General features: G+C 43.7%; 1 protein-coding gene across 1 annotated transcript in view; it reads left to right on the top strand.

Moving 5' to 3' along the window:
- Positions 1-19,531: 19,531 nt before the first annotated feature.
- Positions 19,532-20,475, top strand: part of LOC115469000 — a 58,414-nt gene continuing 57,470 nt past the window's right edge. The window contains exon 1 of the mRNA XM_030201233.1: positions 19,532-19,605. The gene's annotated coding sequence lies outside the window, so the exon portion shown is untranslated. The remainder of the gene's footprint in view (positions 19,606-20,475) is intronic.

Below are 20,475 nucleotides of genomic sequence, written 5' to 3'. Positions count from 1 at the left end.
TGTCTAAAAATGGTTTTGAAAATACCACTTTGAACGTTTTTGTGAGAAAAACATCTAAATGCAGATTTATGCCACTTTTTGGACATTTTTCTCTTTTGAAAATGAGCCCCATAGTAATCTATGGAACTTTGTAAGTCTAAGTGCTTTGAAAATGAGCCCCCTAGTCCCAACCATCTTCTGCTCCTTTTCCATCTCTCTCTCACTCTCTCCCCAGTGGTTTCATTTTTTTTAACCCTTTGCCGGCTGGTCTCACCCCCGTCTCTCTCGCTCTCCTTCCAGAACCTCCTCCCCCCCCCCCCAGCTGCCGCCACAGCACTGGAGTCTTCCAGTTCTTTCTCTCCCTCCAGCCCCGTGCCGCCTGGTATCATCCCCTCCCCCTAGTCTTCCAATTCCTTGAGTCGCTGGCAGCTTCATCGAGAAAGCAGTACAAGCACTGCTTTAGACCTATCCTTGAAAGCCCTTCTCTCTCCTACAACTTCCCGCCTACAAGGGAACAGGAAGTTGAAGGAGCAAGAAAGGCTTCTGGGGGCAGGTCTAAAGCAGCGTGTGTATTGCTTTCTCGCTGATGCTATCGGCGGATCAGGAGATTGGAAGGCTCGGGGGGGAGTGGGGGCGATACCTGGTGCTGAGATGCTGGAAGGAGAGAAAGAAAGATGAATGCATTTTGGAGAGCTGCTCTTTCCTGTCGGCTGTGGGGCTATGGCAGAACTCAAAGGCTGGCTGTGCACTGATTGGAGGAGCAGGGAAAACTGGATGGGCCTAAGCCCACCCGTAGCTACACCCCTGCCGGCGTCGCCACCCAATCTCCACTAAGATTCCACGGAACCATTCCTTCTAAACAGGATTACTTTGTGTTTATCCCACGCATGTTTGAATTCCATTACCGTTTTCATCTCCACCACCTCCAGCGGGAGAGCATTCCACATAGCCACCACCCTCTTTGTGAACAAATAGTTCCTGAATACTTAACAATACTTACAATACTTAACTTTGTACTGTCAGCTGTGGATGGTCTCTTTGGTCCGACATGAACCATGTTTCGCTGACTAGCAGCTTTATTACTACTACTACTACTACTATTTAGCATTTCTATAGCGCTACAAGGCATACGCAGCGCTGCACAAACATAGAAGAAAGACAGTCCCTGCTCAAGAGCTTACAATCTAATAGACAAAAAATAAATAAAGTAATCAAATCAATTAATGTGAACGGGAAGGAAGAGAGGAGGGTAGGTGGAGGCGAGTGGTTACAAGTGGTTACGAGTCAAAAGCAATGTTAAAGAGGTGGGCTTTCAGTCTAGATTTAAAGGTGGCCAAGGATGGGGCAAGACGTAGGGGCTCAGGAAGTTTATTCCAGGCGTAGGGTGCAGCGAGACAGAAGGCGCGAAGTCTGGAGTTGGCAGTAGTGGAGAAGGGAACAGATAAGAAGGATTTATCCATGGAGCGGAGTGCACGGGAAGGGGTGTAGGGAAGGACGAGTGTGGAGAGATACTGGGGAGCAGCAGAGTGAATACATTTATAGGTTAGTAGAAGAAGTTTGAACAGGATGCGAAAACAGATAGGGAGCCAGTGAAGGGTCTTGAGGAGAGGGGTAGTATGAGTAAAGCGACCCTGGCGGAAGATGAGACGGGCAGCAGAGTTTTGAACCGACTGGAGAGGGGAAAGGTGACTAAGTGGGAGGCCAGCAAGAAACAGATTGCAGTAGTCTAAACGAGAGGTGACAAGGGTGTGGATGAGGGTTTTGGTAGAGTGCTCGGAAAGAAAGGGGCAGATTTTACAGATGTTGTAAAGAAAGAAACGACAGGTCTTGGCGGTCTGCTGGATATGAGCAGAGAAGGAGAGAGAAGAGTCAAAGATGACCCCAAGGTTTCGAGCTGAGGAGACAGGGAGAATGAGAGAGCCATCAACAGAAATAGAAAACGGGGGGAGCGGGGAGGTGGGTTTGGGGGGAAAATGAGAAGCTCGGTTTTGGTCATATTTAATTTCAGGTGGTGTTGAGACATCCAGGCAGCAATGTCAGACAAGCACGCTGAAACTTTGGTTTGGATGCAAGGTGAGATATCAGGGGTAGAAAGGTAGATTTGGGAGTCATCATCATAGAGATGGTAGGAAAAGTCATGGGATGAGATTAATGAACCAAGGGAAGAAGTGTAGATAGAAAAGAGGAGGGGACCAAGAACAGAACCCTGAGGTACGCCAACAGGCAGAGGGATAGAAGTAGAAGAGGATCCACCAGAGTGAACACTAAAGGTGCGGAGGGAGAGGTAGGAAGAGAACCAGGAAAGGACAGAGCCCTGGAATCCAAGTGAGGACAGGGTATCGAGAAGTATGCTGTGATCGACAGTGTCAAAAGCAGCGGAAAGATCAAGAAGAATGAGGATGGAATATTGACCTCTGGATTTAGCCAGTAATAGGTCATTGGAGACTTTAGTAAGCGCAGTTTCGGTTGAGTGGAGAGGGCAAAAACCAGATTGTAATGGGTCAAGAATAGCATGTGAGGAGAGAAAATCAAGGCAGCGGCGATGAACAGCACGCTCAAGTAATTTGGAGAGAAAAGGAAGGAGGGAGATGGGTCGGTAATTAGAGGGACAAGTAGGGTCAAGTGAAGGCTTCTTAAGGAGAGGTGTGACCACAGCATGTTTAAAGGCAGCAGGGACAGTCGCAGTGGAAAGAGAGAGGTTGAGAATGTGACAGATAAAAGGAATAAGAGTAGGAGAGATGGTGTTAAGAAGGTGGGTGGGAATGGGATCAGAGGAACAGGTGGTACATTTTGAGGAAGAAAGGAGAAGTGTAGTTTCCTCAATAGTAAGGTCAGGAAAGGAGGAAAGGGAATGAGGGGGAGGGAAGGGAATGAGGGGAATGAGGGGAAGGGAAATAACACTTTCAATGAAAAAACAGTTGTTATACTGAACATTTTTACCTCTCTTGTTGCCAAACCATACATGCCTATCTAATGCTTTGTCGTCATCTTTGTGTCCCGCTTTTAAGAAACAGCTGATCGTAGAACCCACCAATCAGGTGTCAGGAATCAAATTAAAGTTGCACATTCCAATTCTGCATTAAGTCCTTTTGGACTGACAGTTTGCAAAGTATATATCCAAAACTGTTCCCTATGATTTAGTAATTTTTCTGTTGAACCTTCTTCCCACCCTCCTTGGATACAATCTATGATGTGCCATTGCAAATCTTGCCATTGATGTTGAGCCCAATGCCAATATGTTACCAAGACAGCTTGTAAAGCTGCAGTGGTAATCCTGGATTTATGTTCATTGAGCCTTATTTATTTAGATTTTGCTCACACCTTTTTCAGTAGTAGCTCAAGGTGAGTTACATTCAGGTACTTTGGATATTTCTCTGTCCCAGGAGGGCTCACAATCCAAATTTGTACCTGAGGCAATGGAGGATTAAGTGACTTGCCCAAGATCACAAGGAGCAGCAGTGGGATTTGAACTGGCCACCTCTGGATTGCAAGACCGGTGCTCTAACCACTAGGCCACTCCTCCACTCCTTACTTTTATAGGACAACTACTGCACCTAACATATTATACATCAGTATTTATATTGATGAATTTGTTTGAAAAGAAGGAAGATCAGTGTTTCTCATATGAAGTTTGTTAATTGCATAAAAAGGAAAAAAAGACTTATAAGGGCTGGTGGTGATATTGGGTGACTTCAGAACAGAATAAGAATCAAACTGTCTAATCCCCATACTGAGGTCAGTAAAAAAAATGTCACAAGTTTCTTAGGCACAAGCTGCTTTCTAACATTAGCACATGGCCATTTTACGGCTGCAGTAAAAGTGGCCTTAGCGTAGGAGAAAAGACCCATATAAAGTTTACAGTTACATTTTATTTAGATTTTATATACCACCTTTTTTTCTGGTAAATACAAAGCAGTTTACAGTATTAAAAACATAAAATTCAAGCAAAAAGGAACACCAAATACAATAGGACAGGAATTAAAAAGGTAAATCACAGAGGAGAGTTAAAAAAAAAAAAAAAAACATGGGGTTGATGTGCACTGGTGGACAGGCTCAAATCCAGTCTCTATATGCCAAATAAAAGAAATGTGTTTTTAGCGTAGGCTTAAAGATGCTATAGGAAGTTCAAGATGTAGAGCAGGAGGTAAAGAGTTCTAGAGGAGGAGGCCTAAAAAGAAAAAGGTGCACTTTCTAGTAGATTCCAGATGTGCCGAAGATGCTGGTGAAAGAACCAAATGATGCCCATTAGGTGAATGAAGAAAATGAGGAGTTGCAAAGGGAAAAAGAGGAGTAGATAAATAAGGAGGAGAGCTATGATAGAGAGCTTTATGAACTAATGTGCAGTCTTTAAACTGAATACAATACAAAATTTTGAGCCAGTGGTGATGTATGAACAAAGGAGTTGCATGATCAAATTTACTAGCACAAGATAAAATGTGAATAGCCGTGCTTTGAACTGCCTGAAGGTGCTCTAAGGTCATTTTTTACCACAGCTTGGTAAAAGGACCCTGTGGCAGCATGGCTGGCGGACAGACTGGGAGCCACAAAGACACAGTCAGGGCATAGGCGGTCGGTGGCCCAACTGTTTGGGGAGGCTAAAGGGGCGGGGTTAGGGGTGGGGCCAGGGGTGGAGCTTAAATCCACAATTGTCTGATAACACACAGAAAAAATAAATAAATAAAAGGTATTAATTGTGACTTTTATTTTTATTAAATTTAGATATTAGATATGTATCATATGTCAAAGAATAAAGTGGTTGCTCAAAGCATATACTAACCACAATCGCTCAACTCCAAAACACTATGCACAACTTTGTGCAAAACCACACTCAGAACCTTACTGTACCATAAATATTACACTGGGCAGAACCTAATACACCAATATACCACCCATAAGGAAAATGCAGACCGTCAACAATATGAAACAAGGGATCATAATATCACAATTCTCATTTAGAGCCACAAAACACCCTAATTCATGTTTAATGTGGGATAAAATGTCATAAATAAGTAAATAAACTTTTAATGTTGAGCACCTGATTCTCAAAGTGGACATATTCCAAATACTATAATGAAAATAAAATGATCTTTTCTACCTTTCTTGTCTCCTGACTTTGTTTTTCTGATCATGCTGGCCCAGTATCCAATTCTGCTGCTATCTGTCCTCTTAACTCCGTTTCCAGGGCTTCCTTTCCATTTATTTCTTTACTTTCCGCCTTTCTTCTTCATTTCTTGCCCTACATCTGTAAGTAAAAGCTGGGTCCTCTGCAGACTTGACTGTCCAGTGGATCCAGCTTCTGCCTATTTTCTTCCTCCATGTGCAGTTTTTCTCCTCTCTTCCTTTTCCCTCATCTCATCTCCTTCCTCACTCCTCCCTCCCCCTCCATCCATGTCCAGCATTTCTTCTTCTCTCTCCCTTCCCTCTCCTCCATCCATGTAATGCAACCCTCCTCTCCATCCACCCACATCCAGCAACCCTTCTCTCCCCTGCCCTCCCCTCCCTCCACTCATCCACCCACCCACGCAGCAACCCTCCCCTCCTCTCCATCCACCCATGTCCAGCAACCCTCCTCTCCCCTTGCCCTCCCCTCCATCCACCCACCCACCCATGTCCAGCAACCCCTGCCCTCCCCTCCATCCACCCATATCCAGCAACCCTCCTCTCCCCTGCCCTCCCCTCCATCCATCCACCCATGTCCAGCAACCCTGCTCTCCCCTCCATCCTCCCATGTCCAGCAGCCTTCCTCTCCCCCCTGCCCTGAGCCCTCCCTGCCCACCAGCGACTCTTCTCTCCCCCAGTCATCTGTGCCATCTGTAGCTTTCGCTCCCAACCAACCCCCCCCCCCGGGGTCCAGTCTTTTCAGTCCGCGTTCTCCCTCGCTCCGACGCCGCGATTCACATAGAAGCCAGCCTTAATCTGCCTGTGTTGGAGCCTCTCCAGATGCATCCCACCTCTGCGCAAGACAGGAAGTTGTATTACAGGAGGCGGGACGCGTCTGAGGGAGAGGCTCCAACCAGTGTTGCCAGGTGGGCGGTTTTACCGCCCAATTGGGCGGTTTTCCGCGACCCGCCACGGGAAATTTTTGCCCGCGGCGGGTTGCGGTTTTTTGGGCTGTTTTTTGGGCTTCAGGGCGGTTTTTTGTGCGGCTTTTTCGGCCGCGGGGGGCGGGGTTAGTGACATTTTTGGGCGGGGTTAGTGACGTAGGAGGCGGGGCCGATGACGTAGGAGGCGGGGCCGATGACGGGGGAGGCGGGGGCGGGGTTGATGACGGCGGGGGTGGGGGTGATGACGTGGGGGTGGGGGTGTCAGGGGCGGGGTTTGAGTTTGGGCGGTTTTTGTGCTGGATTGGGTGGGAAAAAAATTTTCCACCTGGCAACACTGGCTCCAACGGAGGCAGATTAAGGCTGGCTTCTATGTGAATCGCGGCGTCGGAGCGAGGGAGAACACGGATGGGTGAGAGCGGCTGCGGCGGGGGGAGGCAGAGACCGGTCATCTGTTTGGGGGAGTGACCGCTCCCCTTGCGCCCCACCTTGGCCAGCAGCCAAGGAAGTCCACGATTTGGCTGGGGAGGCTTAGCCTCCCCAAGCCTCTTATACGGGGCGCCTATGAGTCAGGGTGCAATGTAAATCAAAAGGAAACTTTATTGAAATATCTTTATTGTCCAATGCAACAATAACAAACAGTGTGCAAAACATCAGGGAACGGCAAACAGGCCGATCAAGAAAATGCAGCCGAAAGGTCAATACATTTTATCATTTTCTCCCACCCCCTTCTCTATTCCTCCTCCCCCCCATCCAACCCCCCCCCCGCCCCCCGCTACCCTCCTCCTTTCATGTTTATATAAACTGAAGAAATAACAAGATCCAACATGCATTGCACAAATATTCAAATATTACTACTGAGTAGGGTAAGTCTCAAAAAGAAACTTTATTGCTGAAAAGACAAAGTAGCAGTCTGTTTCTGTCACAGGCACAAAGCGACAATCACATTAACTCCTCTTTTCAGCAGTGCTATCATGTCTGGCTTCTACAGCATAGTTCAATTTACTTGTGTCTAAATCCATGCCTGGCTCTAGTTATGACACTCAGATCTGACCTTCATAAAGAAATGCACTCTTTCCCTTTGCAGTCTTCTGTTATTTCTCTTGTAACCCCTGGGTTTTTACTTTTTATTCTTACTTTTTATTCCCAGGTGCAAACCTTGGAACTAGGGCCACTCATTACTTCCCTGGGAGAGAGAGAAAAAAATGGACAAAAAATGGAGGTTGGGATGACTATTGCGAAAAGACTTTTCTAAACAGCCAGGATTTGAGGAGTTTTTTGAGAGAAGAATAGGAGGAATCAATTTTCAGGGTTAATGGTAGGGTATTCTAAAGTTGGGGGCCAAAGTAGACAAAGGTGGTAGCACATGTTGTATCCAGTTGTATAACAGAAGGAGGAGGAAGATGCAGAAGGTTCTGCTGAGAGGACCATAATAACCGAGGGGAGTGGTGTGGTATACGTAGTCTTGAGATGTAGTTAGGAGTAGATGGTAATAGGCCTTTGTGTACCAAGAAAAGAAGCTTGTAAGTAATCCTGTAAGATACTGGTAACCAGTGTTCCTGTTGCAAAAGTGGAGAGACATGATCAACCCTATGAGCATTATATAATAATTTGAAGAAAGAGGGAGGCCGGCAAAAAGAGAATTACAGTAATCTAAGGGAGGTATGACAAGCGAAAAGAGTACGAAAACATGAAGGAGGAAGATAAGATTTAACAGACGAAATGCACTGCAATGCAAAGAAGGATGTCTGAATAGTTTTATCGATGTGATGCTTGTAGGAAAGTTTGGGATCGAATATTACTCCTAGGACTTGGACTTTATCAGCGAAAGTCAAGGTATGGCCCTGAAGAACAGGGAAAGAGGGAACAATAGAATAAAGGTTAGGAAAATGGAGCACTTCAGTTCTGAAGACATTCAGAGAAAGTTTGTGTTTATTGAGCCAAGTGACCACTTGTGCAAGACATTGATTCAAAGAGGAAGTCTGTGGAGTCTGGGGTATAGGAGTGCAAGATTTGAATGTCGCCAGCGTAGCAACAGGGACTGGAACCGGATGATTGGAGCAGAATGAGAGGTGACATGAAAAGATTAAATAAGATCAGAGCAAGAATAGAGCCAAGAAGAGAGATGATGAGATACAAGCTGAAAAGAACTTTGATGCAAATAAGAAGAGAACCATAATAAGACTATACTGGAGACGCCTATTGAAGATAAGCATTGTAGTAGAAGGTTGTGGTCAATCATATCAAACCCAGATGAAAGGTCTAGAGATACAAAAGCAGATGATTTGTGATCCAGTGAGACATGTATCTTGCTACAGAAAGCAGTGAGAAGAGTTTCTGTGCTGTGAGATGTGTGGAAACCGGATTGTCTAGGATGTGGTGCAAGTGTTTTATCAGAGAAGGAAGTAAGTTGTTTTAGAACTGTTTTTTTCCTAGAATTTTAAAGAAAAGAGGGAGGTTGGAGGTAGGATGGTAGCTCAGAGTTTGAGGGATCAAGGTCAGACTTCTAAAGGAGTGGCATGATAGCAAATTTCCAGGTGAAGGTATGATACCCATGTCAAGGCTCTGTGAAATAGAGAAAGAGCATTAGGTCAAAATAAACTACATAACAATTTTAGCTGGCCGGGGGTCAATCACAGAAGAAGTCAGGTGGCTAGAAGGCCAGATGTCAAGGAGATCCTGGATTGATGGAATATTAAACCCCTAGGGAAAACTTACTGCAGTACAAAGAAAAGAAAGACCTGGGGAGAGTTCCTCTTCTAGTGACATACAAACCAGAGTTGGAAAAACTGAGAAAAATAATAAAGGACCTACAGCCACTACTCCAGGAAGAGGGATTACTGAAAGATATATTCCCAGCTTCACCAGTGCTGGCATTCCGACAACCATCTAATCTGGAACAAAAATTTGTGAACAGCAAACTCCCAACAGAAGCATAAAAAGAAGAGAATGGCACAAGTCCCTGCAAAATACCAAGCTGCAAATTACACCAACACATATTAAAGGATCCCACAGTTACCTACACATTCCTAACATCAAGATCCAGCAAGGCATATTTCAGGAAGATTCCCTGTCCCCATTTGTTTTGTTTGGCACTTAATCCACTGAGTACTCTTATTCAACTCCTTGGGTTATGGTTTTATGGTTTATTAGATTTAATATGCCATTTTTTCAGGTAGCATCAAAGAGATATACAATGTTAAAAAAAACACCAAAAAACATATAGAAGAGATAATAAAGGAACTACAATACAGTATAGGAAAGTTTAGCCTTACTCCTAAAGATGCCAACAATGTAGAGGTTACATCACACTGTTTGTAGATGACCTGAAGCTCTACAGTTCCAATGACCAGCAATTAGCAGAAGAACTTCAAGTGGTGAAAAGCTTTTCAGTGATTTTGGTCTGGACAAAAAAAATGTGCTAAGGTGATGTTCCTTAGAGGAAAATTAAGTAAAACTGAAAACATGTCTCTGACTGATGACTGTGAGATAAAGGAACTTGAATAGGAAGGTGTATATACATGTCTAGGAGTGGAGGAAGGAACAAAAAAAGAAATCATGAGCGAAAAAAAATCAGTAAAGGATGCTAAAACTGATATTGAAGAGTGCATTAACATAATCGAATAAGATACTGGCTATTAATCAACTGGCACTTCCTGCACTCTTATATAGCTTTCATATTGTAGACTGGCCTCTTAAAGACCTTGAAAAACTAGATATGTGAATGATAAAACTGTACTGTGACCATGAGGTCATCTATAAGAATCAGTGTATGAAAAGACTGTACATTCCTAGAGCTGAAGCAGGAGTGTGTCTCATTGAAATAGATTATACCTATCAAGCTACTCTCATAGGCCTCTAGGCTTACTTAATGGCATCATCAGATCCCAATGCACAAAAGGTTTTGGAACTGGATTCTGGAAGTTTTCTTTCATATTTCACCATTAAACTTGGACAAGCATTCCAACGAGTAGAAGGAATGGGTGAAAATCCATCAGTACCAAAAGGGAAGGAAGTAACAGAATTTGAAAAGGAAGAGAAAAAAAAACTCTTCAAGGGACTGGATCAGCAGGGGAGAAACAACAAGTGGCAAATATATAATGCAGTGAGAAATGAAAAGTTTTACTCCAGGAACCATTTGTTGATCAAAACCAGACATATGAATTGTTAAAGAGAGGTCAATTGAAACCTAAGAATGAGCGATTGATAATTGTAGCTCAGGATAGCATATTGGGGGAGATTTTATATATGGCACTTGGAAAGTCTGCGTGGAACTCATTCTCACCTATGTGTATTCTATAAGATTTAGGTGTGGTATGTAGAATATGCTCAGTTGATATCCTAGTGCCTAAAACTACACGCATTCATTTACACCAACGAAAACTTGGGGTAAATCCCTGTGCACAGATTTATGCGGACTTGGCCATATTTTATGTGTGTATAAATTTGGGAACGCCCATAGCCATGCCCCTTTTGAATTGCATGCTTTAGAATTTAGGCACAGTTCATTACAGAACATGTTTAGCGAGTTATGCATGTAATTTTTAATTATTGCCATTTAGTGTTCATTATTGCTTGCTAAGTGCTGTTAAAAACACTGATTTGCTTATTAAGCCAATTAGATTACTCACGTTGTTATAAAATCTGCGTAGATGTCAGCGTGGATCTCTAGATGCACTATATAGAATCCAGGGATTATGGATGAGATGGTTTACAGCAAGCATTGAAAAAACTGGTGCAACAGACATCTGTAGGTTCTGTAAGAAGGAGCTGGAAACGGTTACTCATCTGGTAGCTGGCTGCAAGGTACTGATGGCTGCAAAAGGTATGATGGAGGGTCACCTCCCCTCTTTAGGGGAGGAATGTGATCAAGAACAAAAGACCTTTTGCAGCATGAACAATCCTGGATCTTTAAATTATAGACTTTGACTCTCCTTGGTTTGAACATAAAGATTGAATGGCGTGCGGTTTTTTAAGAGTGATGATGTCATCCAGTCTCTTTTTGATTCTCTGTTTACACTGGTTGATAAGTCCTTAAGCAGTTGAGCCACATGTTTTGCAGTAGTTTATGGAGGTGTTTAAGCCTTTTTTGATTTAATAACAGATCTGTTAGTTTTTGATGATACTGAAAGGTTTTTTTCTTTGCAGCTCCCTGAGGGGCCAATGCACAGTGGCACCCATTAAATATACCAAGTCGCAAAGAGCGACCAATGCACACGGTTCCCCACAAGAGGCTCTTAAATAAACTGGACAGGCTGAAGATAGGACCCAAAGTGGTGAACTGGATTAGGAACTGGTTGAAGGACAAACGCCAGAAGGTGGTGGTTAATGGAATTCGCTCGGATGAGGGAAAGGTGAGTAGTGCAGTGCCTCAGGGATCGGTGCTGGGGCCGATTCTGTTCAGTATATTTGTGAGTGACATTGCCAAAGGGTTAGAAGGTAAAGTTTGCCTATTTGTGGATGATACTAAGATTTGAAACAGAGTGGACACCCGGGAGGGAGTGGAAAACATGAAAAAGGATCTGTGGAAGCTAGAAGAATGGTCTAAGGTTTGGCAATTAAAATTCAATGCGAAGAAATGCAAAGTGATGCACTTAGGGAGTAGAAATCCACGGGAGACGTATGTGTTAGGCGGTGAGAGTCTGATATGTACAGACGGGAAGAGAGATCTTGGGGTGATGGTATCTGAGGATCTGAAGGTGACGAAACAGTGTGTCAAGGCGGTGGCCATAGCGAGAAGGTTGCTAGGCTGTATAGAGAGAGGTGTTTTAATGCCCCTGTATAAGTCGTTGGTGAGGCCCCACCTGGAGTATTGTGTTCAGTTTTGGAGGCCGTATCTTGCTAAGGATGTAAAAAGAATTGAAGCGGTGCAAAGAAAAGCTACAAAAAAGTTATGGGATTTACGTTACAAGACGTATGAGGAGAGACTTGCTGACCTGAACATGTATACCCTGGAGGAAAGAAGAAACAGGGGTGATATGATACAGACGTTCAAATATTTGAAAGGTATTAGTCCGCAAACAAACCTTTTCAGGAGATGGGAAGGCGGTAGAATGAGAGGACATGAAATGAGATTGAAGGGGGGCAGACTCAAGAAAAATGTCAGGAAGTATTTTTTCACGGAGAGAGTGGTAGATACTTGGAATGCCCTCCCACAGGAGGTGGTGGAGATGAAAACGGTAACGGAATTCAAACATGCGTGGGATAAACATAAAGGAATCCTGTTCAGAAGGAAGGGATCCTCAGAAGCTTAGCTGAGGTTGGGTGGCGGAGCCGGTGGTGGGAGGCGGGGCTAGTGCTGAGCAGACTTTTACGGTCTGTGCCCTGAAAATAACAGATACAAATCAAGGTAAGGTATACACAAAAAGTAGCACATATGAGTTTATCTTGTTGGGCAGACTGGATGGACCGTGCAGGTCTTTTTCTGCCGTCATCTACTATGTTACATACAAATGAGATGCACAGTTCCTCCTTTGTGCATCAGTTGCTGTTTGTGACTCAAAGCTGTCAAATGCGCAACACCTCCTCCCACCTACCCCTAGCCTGCCCAAAACAAAATGGCGGTGCCCAGCCCCTGCTCAGTGTATTCTGGGATGCACTGGGAGGGGCTAAGCACCATATAAGGACTTTTTTCCTTTATATGGTACATCCCAGGATGCACTAGGCACCGCCATTTTGAGAAGGCAGGCCCAGAGGCAGAATGGAGGAGGTATTGCTCCTGCTTCCATCTTTTTAAGGTATGGGATGGGGAAGGAAGGAAGGGGGGGGGGTCACTAGACCACCTGGTAGATTTTGCTTTGGGGGAGCCAAGAGGGGATTCCAGAGGGAGGGTCAGGGTTCCCTGGATCACCAGAGAGTTTTAGCTTGGGGGGGGGGCTGTGGGGGGTACAGGGGTTAGGTCCAGTCATATCGGGTCAGGTCGGGGTGGGGGGGGGGGGTCTACCATGAGTGCCTACCATGGGGAGCAGTCTGCTTGCACAGTGCAAGCAGGCTGCTTATAGCAACAGGTCCAGACCTGCCATAAAATTTTGCATGTTAAAGGTAGGTGCTCACGGTCTGTGCATTGCTCAGAATGCTCATTTTAATACTAATGAGCTCCTTGCAATGCATTTGCATAGGGTTTTTGGTAACTGCTAACAGCGCAAGTTAGAGCCATGGAAAACCCCTTTTCTGCATTATTCGCTAAATACCATTTACTTTAGACTGGCTACAACTAGTCTAAAGCAAACATTGCCAGCACAGTAAGTTTTTACATGGAGGCATATTTTCATAGCACTGAGAGTTACATGGTAACCTATGGAAATTTAAGTGCATTGAAAACGAGCCCCACAGTATTCTTGGAGATGAATAATCTGATTTATTTCCTTCTAATCCCAGTGTCTCTATAGCATTTTGGGATACTATTTAAATGATAGGTGCAGTGCAGTTCCACTCTGGGGCTGGAACAGCATTTTTGCTCATTGCCAGATGCCAGTAATGAATTTTAGCATCTCTGCCTCAGGGAACTGCACAGAGGACTGGAAGAGGCTGTTAGAAAGTAATTTAATTAGCAATCAAGCAGGAAAAGCTGCTGCAGGCAGAAAATGCAAGGACTAATTTGAAGCCCAGGGAAATAAACAGCAAAGATTCATTAGCTACCACATACTAGATACAAGACCGGTGAATCTCCAGCAGATTGAAATGTTCAGCTACCAATGAGCAGATCCTTCCCAAGTGGAAGTCACTGGGGGAAAACTGCCTTTAATCCATTGCATTCTGATGTTTGTGGTCCTAATTTTCCTGACGACACAAGCAAATATACAAGTCCCTGCATTATGGGGAATAACTTGGTATATCCTTGATGACCAGAGATCAGACTGGGGTGGTCTGTGAAGTACCACACACTGATATTTCTTCTGCATCAGTTGTCTGAAGAGAGAAAGAAGAGAAACCATTGCGGCTAAGCATAATTTATTTTATTTTATTTATTTTAGATTTTGCTCACACCTTTTTCAGTAGTAGCTCAAGGTGAGTTACATTCAGGTACACTGGATATTTCTCTGTCCCAGGAGGGCTCACAATCTAAGTTTGTACCTGAGGCAATGGAGGGTTAAGTGAGTTGCCCAAGATCACAAAGAGCAGCAAGTGGGATTTGAACTGGTCACCTCTGGATTGCAAAACCAGTGCTCTAACCACTAGGCCACTCCTCCACTCCATAATCTATCCTGCTATGTTTCTCTGACTGTACAATTCAACTCCAAGCTTTCTTCTAGTCTGCAACTACACCTGTGAACAATCGTACTACTTCCATATGAAGGACAACCTTGCGGCGTTAACCTCATCTCTGCCACACTCAACATATTCCTCAAACCTCCTTCCCCTCTCACTCTGCCCTGATTTTTGGCTGAATTCCTTTACAGCAACATTCCCCAGATCCATCTTAAGTTTTCCCATTAGACTACCCTCTCTTCATTCCCTTCCTCTTCCTTTAACTCCTACAACTTTCTCCTCTTTTTACAAAATTTCTAAAAAAACTTCTCATTTTTCTACCAAAGTCCTAAATTATATCACCTTTGTGGTCATCCCCACCATCTGACACATCCTCAGTCTATTACTAGGTACTGCAATCATGCCTACAGCCTTTAAAAAGGTTCAAGGTTATTTTATTTCATAAACCGCTTAAGGACAGCATTAAAGCGGGGTACATAACAGTATAACCAAAATAATCAGAAAAGGAATGCCAACCATATGATAGAAAAGGGTAAAGTGACAGAATAACACAGCATTTAAAACAAAGAATAACAAAACAAAGCTAGAAGCCATAACCTGCTGAGTTGCCAGAGCCCCAGAACCCTGCACATAACAACCTGACTCTGCTAGCTGAACAAGGGGGGAGGAGAGGAACCATGCGGTCATCAAGCCATCAACAAAATTCATCACTAGACCATGCAAACATCTGATAAAGACCATCCAGTCTCTTTCCCTCTTTTAAAGGCTGACTGAATTTCAGTTTCAGCACTAAAATCAGCTCAAAATGTGGGTTCAGTCATTCTTTGGTTTCAGCCGAAAATGCTAGTGCATTTTTGGCTGAAACTGAACTCCCCCCCCCCCAAAACCATTCTCTGCCTGCACCCCTACCACAAGCACTGTCAGAAATCGGGTCCCGCCAGGCCAGCCACCCCAACCACAACCCCTTCCACCACCCAAAGGCCCTCCCAGGCCTACCTTTAAATGCCCTGGTGGTCTAGTGGCCTCTTCTGGGCAAGAGGATCCCAGTCAAAGTCCTGGCAGCGATTTTGAAATTGGAACTGGCAAGGACAGGAGCAATCCCCAGCATAAAACCATCAGACTGCCATGGAGCTTCCTGATTGGCTACAGAAACTGCCATTAATGGTCCTAATCTCAAAATGTCTGCCAGAACCATCTGCGGCAGTCTAACAAGGCTGCTGTGGGAAGTCATGGCAGCCATTTTGACTGAGGAACCAGCAGGGTCAGGAGCAACTGGGCATCACTCCTGCCCAAAAGAGGCCACTAGACTGCCAGGCCATTTAAAGGTAGACTCAGGGAGGGCCCTTGGGTGGTGGTCAGAGTGGGGAGACTCATTCTCTCTGCCAGAGGGTCGGAGATGGCAGCCTAGGAGGACCCACTTTCTCTGCCCATGGGGAGGGGAAAGGGGAAGTGCTGTTTTGGGTTTCTGCTTAAACCAAGCAGCAAATTTTGGTTGCTAATTCAGTTTCAGTCAAAACCAAGAATTCCGGTTTCAGTTGCTTTCTGCCTTCCTTCTCATCCAAAATCCTTGAACATGCAGTTCTTGAATACCGTCTCAAATAGGATTTCACACTGACCTCATATGGAGACTGATTTACCCTCTCACTTTTAGAGGCAAACCCTCCAGAATAGATTTCAGATACATTAGCACGGCAATGTGAAAGAAGCTGCACTCCTGCTGCTTGTGTTATACCTTTTCTGTGGTGAAGCAACTGGCTCCAGAATTGCCTGACAAGAGTTGATCCAGAGCTGGGTTTACCCTACCCATTGCAAGCAGGGACTTGTAGTCTCTCTCTTTTCTTAGGAAACACAACTGGAATATCAAAACTACAATTCCCAGCATTCAGTGGGGCAAAGCCATGATAGAATCAACCTGTTGGCAAATCTGAAGCCAGTTGTCAACACTATGTGTTACAAAAACTTAAACTGCTTGTGTTCCAGCTATAACTAATCTATGGTTAAATGGACTGTTTTTATTTCCAGGGCTGTCTGGTACTTTTTACACAATGAATTATGTATTTGGAGTAAACTTAGATTTTCCAGCAGGTAGCAGAATCTTAGAGGGACACTCATGGGATACATTTATTTCGAGGAAACACATGGGGTGATGTGCTAAGAAAAGACACTTGTTTTATAGCCTCACTGAAAAACATTGCAATGAGTGAACTATTTTGCAGCACAGAACACTGAAATGGCTCTAGCAAACCTTTACTTCTATCACGAGTTCTGACCCCAAATAGTCCAACCCAATTACTTCATTTTTCCCAAAAATATCTAAAAGAATCTAAAAAAAAAAAAAGATACGTTCTCACCTTCCATGAAATAGCTTTAGACTCCACCAGGCATTCAATTTTTTTCCGTTTAAGGTCCCAAATTATGGAAAACACTACCTCAACATCTCAAATCGGCTTTATCCCTGATTCAGTTCAAGAAGGATTTGAAAACTTTCCTTTATATTAACGTTTACGACTGAGTTTTATTACTGCAGTACTTGCAAGATGCCTGTCTGACAAACGCAGCCTATCTCTTGTGTTTCCCCCCTCCCCATCCTCCAATGTTCCTATCAGAGTTGTAGTTTGACCCTCCATCCCTCTATCTATTCTTCTGTCTCTCACTCCCTCTTCTTTCCTTCTCTTTCCATATTAGATTGTACAATATCCTTTGATGGGCGGGATATAAAGTCCTTATAAACTTGCAAACTCTTTTAACCAAAACTGAGTGTCCAACCTAATGTAGCTGATTTCTGTAGATCCACATCCCTAGAACTGTATTTAAGTGACATAAGTGAAACATTACAACCTTTGTATTTCTTTTAAATGGAATGTGGATTATGGATGTTTTTAGCAAGGATATCTACTATAACAGCACCATGGCAATAATGCCATCATGAGACATCAAGCTAAGTGGTGCAGTGTTATAAGAGATAAATACACATTTAAAAACTGGGTATGCCATGGAGATCCCTGTTTATCTATGTTAGCAGGCATCGCCTAGGCCATTAATGGCAGTTGCTGTATCCAATCAGGAAACTCCATGGTAGTCTGATGGTTTCATGCTGAGAGTTCCAACTGCATATTCTCTTGGTAATGGTTAGGGGAAGTGATAATAACCAAGAGGTAGGGGAAACATTAACTACAAAAGGCTCAAGGTCCTGAAGCTCCAGTAGGCACTGGTGCTGATGGAACTGGAAACTGCAAAACCAAAAATTTAAAAATCCCCTCCCCCCCCAATAAAGTCAACTACAATTAGTTCAATTTCCTTTTAAATTAAAATCACAATATCTATAAATAGTATTAAATAATGCTTACAAAAACAAAGTGCTGTACTGGAACATAACTATCAAGGCATGTTTCATCCCTCAGCTTGTGACTGACAGAAGGCAGATTTCAGTTCAGGGGGTACTGCAGATCCCATCTGTGCTGCTGAGTTTCTAGCACAGAATTCTCTCTCCTTGCCTCCTGAGCCCTTGTTATGGCATGGGGAGAGCAGGCTCCTGGATACTCAAGTCCAGCCCTGCTGGCCAATCAGAAACTTCAGCAGCTTTCAAAGTGACACCACAGCCTTCACTTTCCTAGCTGGTGCTACTGAGCAATGAACAGAGAGGGGGTAAAAGTTATTTTTAAAAAAAGGACAGATAGGCAGGAAAAAGTTTACACGGGAGGAAAGAGACACAATGAAGACAGCTTAATAAAAGTGAGTCAACCATGTCCTAGACCTTCTTGTTTTACAAAGGTAAGTGTTTTACATATGTGATGGTTTCACTCCTTTCTGAAAAGCTGAGTAGCAACAGTTATTCTGTGAATTGAGTGGAGAGGGAGAAGATGCTCAAATATCAATAAATGATTCAGAGACCAAGAACGTGTGAAAGAAAGATACAGAAATATTTCCCATTTTATTAGGGTGGCACTGGCCTAATCAAAAATCCCAAGTATACCTTGATAAATTGCCTATATGTTACATACTTTGAACTATTTGGCACAATGCAAACACTATGAGAAGTTTTGGCAGTAAATTTGAGAGACTGAGATTGCATGCCATGTACCCTAGCTTAGCATGAAGGTTATTGTTGTCAAGGTATGTGCAAAACTAACCTCTATGGAAACACTACCTCCAATGTAGGTAAAAGGGAGACAATTTAAATAAGCTATAAAGTAAAATCTAACAAATAAATAGGGGCAGAAAGTCCTTGGATAAACAGATCATAGCAAGCTATGTGAACTGGTGGGAGACTCCAAAACACTGGGTCAGTGCAATGCTGTGCACAGAGCCCATGAAAGACCCTACACTAGGATCTCTGATACCAAGGGAAGATATTTCTCAGAGACTCCTTTAAGGATGGATTATTATCACCAACTTTATGTTAAAAGCAGGAAATGGTTTTAAGACTCCATTTGCACAGCATTTCCAGACAATTTTATTTATTTGTTTGTTTGTAGCATTTGTATCCCACATTTGTAGGCTCAATGTGGCTTACATAGTACCGGAAGGCGTTTGCCGGCTCCGGTGAGAACAAATACAAAGTGATGGTGTGGTAGTATTAAAGTATATTATGAATATACTGTTGTAAGTATGTGGAACAAAACTCACAGTGAACGCAGAAATGGCTCAAACTGCCACACAATGGGTATCTCAAAATATTTCCCGGGACCTTTTGATTTGCGGACAGAATTAACCGTAATCACTGAGACGTACAATGAATGATCTAACATGCTATAATCATAACATTTAAGAAACATACATGCCGTCATCCCTGACCCTGAGGTACATATTGCAGCAACTTATTTTAGTGCTACAAGAGGAGTGACGTGATTTATCCAAAGTTACAAAAGACAGCACTGGAAAAGCTGGGGTCAGGTTTGCTATATTGTCTCTGGGATGAACACCAATTCACAAGAGTTCCATTCTTGTACTCTTTAAGAGTTAGAAAGGATAGAATAAAACACGTGGACATAAAAAGTGCAAAACTACAAAGGAAAGAGATAATTACAATAGCATAAAACAAAGGAGAGAAGGCGCATGAAATATTAATTTGCGAATATCCAGTTTCCTTCCAATTTGTGTGAAAGAGGAGAGAAGGGCTATATGACTTGAGAGTTTGCTGTGATGGATCACAGTCGCTTTTCCTAACCGCCGCCCCCCCCCTCCAAATAATCTTCCTAACAAACATCACCGGACCAGGGTGTAGGGGAGAGCCGGACAACATTACCCAGTAGACTCAGGGGCGCGGTGGCGTTTTTCTGACGTCACGGGAGTGCGCCGCGGTGGTGGGGGCGGGACAGCGCCCGCCGCCCGGCCGAAGTGGGACTGCGTGCTAAGAAGAGAGAGTTTTCATTGCACGGTAACTTTCTCTTTCCCTTTATTTTTAAGTTCTCTGGACTTGGTCTGACAATGGAAAGGGGAGGGAGAGTCTTGATAGAGCTCTATCGAGAAATGAGTGCGGGGCTTGAGGAGAGGGGAAGCTGAAATTTATTATTCCAGGGACGCACAATAGTGAAAGGGGGGTTGCGCACGTGCCCTCCCCAAAGAGCTTCCTCCCTCATTCTATATAGTGCACCAAAAGGTAGGCGCTAATTCTAGCCACCACGCCACAATGGAGATGTAAATAGTAGATGTGCACTTGGACATAAACCCTTGGCTTCTATATGTCATGTCGAGATTTCCACGTGGAAGTGGGAGGTGTGTGGTAGCTGTGTTAGTCCACTTTTAAAGGTAATCAATAGAAATAAAACATGGAAAAGAAAATAAGATGATACCTTTTTTATTGGACATAACTTAATACGTTTCTTGATTAGCTTTCGAAGGTTGGCCTTCGTCAGATCGGAAATAAGCAAATGTTGGTAGATGACAGTATGTATATCAGTAAAACATCAAAGCATTTCAGTGACAGTCTATATGCCTGGAGACAGGGGATGAGGGAAACATCAAAGCATCAAAATTGTATTGCTTTGTAAATTGTATTGCTCTCCTGTCTCCTTGACTCTCACCTATCCACCCCCATCCTGTTAGACTGTCACTGAAATGCTTTGATGTTTCATACCCTGTCTCCATGCATATAGACTGCCACTGAAATGGCTCTACACTTACCTTTAGGCACCATTTACTGAATCTACCCCTAAGTATTCTAGTGCCTAACTGTATATGGGAGGTTCATGAGTGGGCCATGGGCATGTTGCCATGTGATATGTACATAGAATACTATCAGTTGCGC

The sequence above is a fragment of the Microcaecilia unicolor genome, chromosome 4, assembly GCF_901765095.1.
Source record: "Microcaecilia unicolor chromosome 4, aMicUni1.1, whole genome shotgun sequence".
Taxonomy (NCBI): Eukaryota; Metazoa; Chordata; class Amphibia; order Gymnophiona; family Siphonopidae; genus Microcaecilia; species Microcaecilia unicolor.
Note: the sequence above shows the minus strand (reverse complement) of the source record. Positions and strands in the feature narration are given on the sequence as shown.